Below are 6,306 nucleotides of genomic sequence, written 5' to 3'. Positions count from 1 at the left end.
AATACATTCTTCACGAACAATAGCCACAAACTCTTAGCATATGAAGCATATTTGTATACAATCTATTGGTGTTTTTAGAACAAATATGGAACTTTTTGCAGTGCAGTCTGAATTATAAAAATAGTCATGTTTCATGCATTTAACGACTCAATTCATCATCATCATTATCATTTATTTATATGGTGCCAACATATTCCGTAGCGCTTTACAATTGGGGACAAACATAGTATACTAATAAACAAACTGGGTAAAACAGACAAAGAGGTGAGAAGGCCCTGCTCGCAAGCTTACAATCTATGGGACAATGGGAGTTGGAGACATGTGCCTAAGGCTAATTCTGCAATTTGCATTTCGGCCCATCCAGGCTGCAAAGGTAAAAGTGACTCATAGGCTAAATGATCCTGTCACAAAACAATGTTGGTCAGGGGGTAGTTGTCTTGTGTGAAATTGTGTAACGGGTTGCAATAGGGTAAGGTCAGGGTTGCTGAGAGGGGGGGGGCGGGTACTAATTACACGGGCCCGGGCATGTCAGGGGGCCCGGCCCGGGCCCTTGCGCTGCCGATTTATTTTATTTCTTTTCAAAACGTTTTTTATTTCTTTCTTTTTCTTTTTTTTTTTTTTGTGGCGGGGGGGGGGGGTTGGTGGGGGGAGCAGGCTAGTTTAAAAGAAAAAAAACATACTCACCTGATCGCGGAGCCGGCATCCCTCCTCTCAGCTGCTCTGTGCTCCATTCAGATTATCTGAATGCCGGGTGTGATGTCATCATGTCACGCCCAGCATTCAGTCAGTCTGGAGCAATGGAGCACAGAGCAGCAGAGAGGACCAAGAGAGAAGAAAGGAGAAAAGGTAAAGTGAAGGGAGGAAAACAAGGGGGGGCACAGAGGGGTTAAAAAAAGGGGGGGCAGCATGACAGAGGGGTTAAAAAATGGTTAATGCGGGAGATGATAAGTGCATGAATTAAGGTTTTTGCAGTGTCTTGCGTGAGATATGTGGGAATACTGGAAATATTCTTTAGATGTATATAACATGATTTAGATATAGAGTCAATGTGGGGAACAAAGGATAGGTGTGAGTCAAGGATTACACCTAGGCAGCGGAGCTTGTGGGGTGGGATTTATGGTCATGTTATCAACAGAGATAGAAATGTCAGGTGTCACGTATGCTCTTCTTGGTGGGTGGGAATATTATTAACTCTGTTTTAGAAAGATTAAGTTTGAGTTGGCGAGAAGACATCCAAGATGATACGGCAGAAAGACAGTCAGTTACAAGGGACAACACAGATGTTGAGATATCAGGAAGGGATAGATAAATTTGGGTATCATCCCCATAGAGATGATACTGAAATCCAAAGGAACTTATTAGATTTCCAAGAGAAGCAGTATAGATAGAGAACAGCATAGGACCTAGCACTGCAGTACTCCAACTGATAAAAGAAGCGGAGCAGAGGTGACCCCAGAGAAATTAACAGTGAAAGAGCGATTAGAAAGGTTGGATGAGAACCAGGATAGAACAGTGTCTTGAAGCCCTAGGGATTGCAGCGTTTGTATGAGAAGAGAGTGGTCAACGGTGTCAAATGCAGTCGAGAGATCCAGGAGAATTAGGAGAAAGTAATGGCGTTTAGTTTTAGAAGTGATCAGACCATTGACAACCTTAGTCAACGCAGTCTCTGTGGAGTCTTCAGAACGAAAGCCAGACTGAAGAGGATCCAACAGGTTGTTTGCGGAAAGAAAGTGTGTGAGGCGAGTATAGGGAAGTAGGAACCAAGATCCTGGACATTGATAGTAGATGGAGGGTCCAGGGTGGGAGGATGGAGAAGAGATTTAAATGTATTGAAAAGGCGTTTGGGGTTAGAAGCCTGAGCATAGATAAGATATTGGAAGTATGTTTGTTTTGCAGAGTCCAGAGCATTTCGATTCGAGCGATAGACAGAAGTATAAGTGAAAAACTCAATTAATGTTTCAGTTATTTTAAGCAAGTTTATTATTTTAGAGTTTCATGTATTTAGATAAAATGGTGGTTAGATGTATCATGGTGTGTATGAAAGCATTGGTGTGTAACGGTGATAACGTTTTGCATGAACTTTATTTTTTTCTAGATTTGGGCAACAAGGTTTTCCTCTTTCCAAAACCAACTGCAACAGCACATGTGATCTTGAAACCTGAGATAGAAAAGCCATTACAGAAGGTTACTGTTTGCCTCCAATCATACACTGAACCTTCATGCAGTCATAGGCTCTGAGTCATTAAGGAAAGTAAGGCAAACAAAGGAATAAATGCTCTTTGGGACAAACCATTTTAGAATGCAAGGGATGCAAATTAGTTTATTATTTTGCACATAAGTTAAATACTAGATGTTTTTTCATCTAGCACACAAATACTTGATAGCTTTATTTTTACACTGAAATTTAAAGTTCATCTAGGACATGTCCTACCCCAACTATAAATCTGTCCTCACATTTTAAATTTACCTCCTCCTCCAATGCAACATGGTTTTGCCCAGGTGCAAAGTTACTCCTTTTCTATGCTTTGCTCTCCTTAATGTCTCAGACCTATAGTCTTTTTTCCTTGGCAATGTCTGGCTTAAGAAAGGACAACAATTTTCTTATCTTTTCAAAACCACCAGCCTCCTGTTATGTGTATATAAATCAGGATGAAAACAACATCAAAACAGATCCCAAGGTTCTAGACTAGAAACACACTTGTGTAACTTGGGACTCAGATACTGCAGTGGTCCAGCTATGGGTCTTCGGAAAGCTCTACTCCAGAAAATATTCAAGCATTTTTTTTTATTATTATTAATATTTATTTATAAGGCGCCACAAGGCATCCGCAGCGCCGTACAGAGACAAACAAAATCACAATACAATGGGAGACAGCACAGTACAGTAAACACAGCAACTCAGTACGCTCAATGCACAGCTAGAGAGGGCGGGGAAGGGGGAGGGAGGATCCGCAAATGACGGGGCCCAAGAAGGAGGGCGCGGAAGACAGGGAGACCCCCAGGGGGGAGGAGGGAGCGAGAGTGGACGTGGGGTGGAGGACCCTCGAGGAGGAGGGCTAAGTAGCTGGAGAGCAGAGTTAGAAGTGGTGGAAACAGGAGGAGAGATGGCCCTGCTCAGAGGAGCGTACAATCTAAGGGGAGGGGTGGACAGACAGAGAGACGCAGGGGAGAGAGGGAGAGTAGGGGGACAGAGGCAGAAGATAAGGTAGGAAGTTAAGTGGGAGACAGAAAGGCTTTAAGAAAAAGGTGGGTTTTTAGGGCCCGTTTGAAGCTGGACAGATTAGGGGAAGTTCTGATGGAGGGAGGGAGCTTGTTCCAGTGGAGGGGGGCAGCGCGGGTGAAGTCTTGGATACGCGCGTGGGAGGAGGTTATAAGGGGGGAAGAGAGGCGACGGTCAGAGGCAGAACGGAGAGGGCGGGATGGAGCATGAATAGAGAGGAGGGTGGAGATGTAGGGCGCAGTGGAGTTGGCGAGGGCCTTGTAGGCGAGTGTGAGGAGCTTAAAGAGGATTCTGAAGGGGAATGGGAGCCAGTGAAGGGCTAGGTAGAGGGGGGAGACAAAAGAGGAGCGGCGAGAGAGGAAAATAAGCCTAGCTGCAGCGTTAAGGACGGATCGAAGGGGATCGAGATGAGAGTGGGGGAGGCCAGTGAGGAGGAGGTTGCAGTAGTCCAGGCGGGAGATGATCAGAGAGTGGATAAGGCATTTGGTGGCATCTTGGGAGAGGAAGGGCCGGATGCGAGCGATGTTGCGCAGCTGGAAGCGGCAGGATTTAGCAAGAGAGAGGATGTGGGGGCCAAAGGAGAGAGAGGAGTCGAGGATGACACCAAGGCAGCGAAGTTGGGGGACAGGGGAGATAGAGGTGTTGTCGACAGTGATGGAGAGGTCAGAAGGGGATGGGGTATGAGAGGGAGGAAAAACTATGAGCTCAGTTTTGGCAAGGTTAAGTTTGAGGAATCGAGAGGACATCCAGGAGGAGATGGCAGAGAGGCAAGCAGACACCCAGGAGAGGAGGGAGGGAGAGAGATCAGGAGAGGAGAGGTATAGTTGAGTGTCGTCAGCGTAAAGGTGATAGCTGAAGCCGAAGGAGCTGATGAGTTCACCCAGGGAGGAGGTGTATAGAGAGAAGAGTAAGGGTCCCAGAACAGAGCCCTGAGGGACCCCGACTGGAAGGGTGGATGGGGGGGAGAGAGACCCAGAGGTGGTGACAGAGAAGGAACGGTGAGTAAGGTAAGAGGTGAACCAGGACAGGACTGGGCCGGAGAGGCCGAAAGACTGGAGGGTGTGAAGGAGGAGGGGGTGGTCAATGGTGTCAAAGGCTGCAGAGAGGTCAAGGAGGATGAGAAGGGAGAAGTGACCCCTGGCTTTTGCAGAGAGGAGGTCATTGGTGACTTTAGCCAGGGCAGTTTCAGTGGAGTGGAGGGGGCGGAAACCAGACTGGAGAGGTTCAAGGAGGGAGTATTCAGAAAGAGAGGAAAGGAGTTTCTATTGGTCCTGAAACACGTATAATTCTAGGACAGGAACAAGAATCATTTGGGGGTGGTTTTGATATTAATCAGTCGTTTTCTGGTGAAATAAGTGGTCAATATGTGGGATTATATTTTGACACCAGAAGACATATAAAAAGTGTCTGATGATTACAATTGAAATTTGATTAATTGGAGATCTCTAAATTTTGAGATTAAAGGGAATGTATTAGCTCTGCCCAAGCTTCAATGTAAGCATTGGGTTTACACAAACACCTTATATACTCAATGCAATGTAGATAAACAATTTAAGTGATCACTGAATTCCCCACTGATAATGATTAATATTAACTTGATTGTCATTCATATTATATGTATCACAATAAAAAAAAACTTAATGACAATTCCATATCTACTTGAGCTAAGAAAATATATTAAAAATCAATTTGATTAACTGCATCTCTCCCTTCTGGTCTTATAATTCACCTAAATAGTTTACAATGAAAATAAAATAAATCAAGTACTATAAATTTATGAATAAATAACTTCATTAATAAAGTCAGTTTTGAAGATCAAATAGAATGAAATCAAGGCCAAGGAAGAGGAAAAAGAGGCGTAGAGGAACCTGGGCAAAAAAAGGAGATGAGAGGGGAAAGGGAGGTAATTACAAGGGTATGAGACATACTGGAGAAAAATCCAGAGTGCCATATGCCTAAGAACTCCAATCTAACTCCCCCTTATGTCACCCATCCATATGCGACAAATTCAAATCAGCAGAATGGAATGCAATAGCAGTTCACATCAATGTTTTCAAACTGAATGATCTAAGCAAGTATGGGAACATTAGTCAATGGTAAGTCAATCCAATTTGACATAATTTTAAAAATGAGTTTGGTTTTGGTTTGCATTTTTAATACAGAAATATAAATATATATATATATAACTTTATAGGTATATGAATAATTTTATAGATATAAGTATAGTGGTATAGCTATAGGAATGGTATCAATAACTCATTTTAGCAAAAAGGTAAGCTTAGCAGGGGAGGTACTGTCCATAGTAAGATAATGGCCTTACACTATACCGGTGTAAGAGGAGGGGGCCAGTGTGTGTGTTAATTATAAGGAAAAACTTAGACATCATGATTTAGGATTGTGATTATTTAAGTAATGTATTAAGACTGTCATATGGTAGACTGTATCTGGTACAGTACGTGAAAGTACCAAGCCGAAGAGATAATTATTTATATGTTACTTTTTTAATTATTTTCTTCAATGGGCAGCACAATGGCTTAGTGGTTAGCACTTCTGCCTCACAGCACTGGAGTCATGAGTTTGATTCCCGACCATGGCCTTCTCTGTGTGGAGTTTGTATGTTCTCCCCATGTTTGCGTGGGTTTCCTCCGGGTGCTCCGGTTTCCTCCCACACACCAAAAACATACTGGTAGGTTAATTGGTTGCTATTAAATTTGCCTTAGTTTCTCTCGGTTTGTGTGTATGTTAGGGAATTTAGACTTTAAGCTCCAATGGGACAGGAACTGATGTGAGTGAGTTCTCTGTACAGTGCTGCAGAATTAGTGACACTTTATAAATAGATGATGATGATGATGATACAATACATTTCAGAATTGCAACCCTCAGAATCCCTTTAAATAACTTACCCTCAGCAGAAGTTAAACGCACAGCTCTATAATTGCCTGGTTCTGATGTATTCAGTATTTAAAGATTGATACTTCATTTGCTTTCTACCAATCTTGTGTCACTGATGCATGGGTGAAGGCAGTCTGGGAAATGTGCTTTATCTGTCCTAGGGAGAATATTACTATACTGTGATTTCACTAAAC

General features: G+C 43.1%; 1 pseudogene; it reads left to right on the top strand.

The window, feature by feature from the left end:
* The first annotated feature begins 304 nt into the window (after positions 1–304).
* Positions 305–4,779, top strand: LOC142108299 (C-reactive protein-like; annotated as a pseudogene).
* The last annotated feature ends 1,527 nt before the right edge of the window (positions 4,780–6,306 follow it).

Source organism: Mixophyes fleayi, chromosome 12 (assembly GCF_038048845.1).
Source record: "Mixophyes fleayi isolate aMixFle1 chromosome 12, aMixFle1.hap1, whole genome shotgun sequence".
Taxonomy (NCBI): domain Eukaryota; kingdom Metazoa; phylum Chordata; class Amphibia; order Anura; family Limnodynastidae; genus Mixophyes; species Mixophyes fleayi.
The sequence above is the reverse complement of the archived record's forward strand: the minus strand, read 5'-3'. Positions and strand labels throughout refer to the sequence as shown.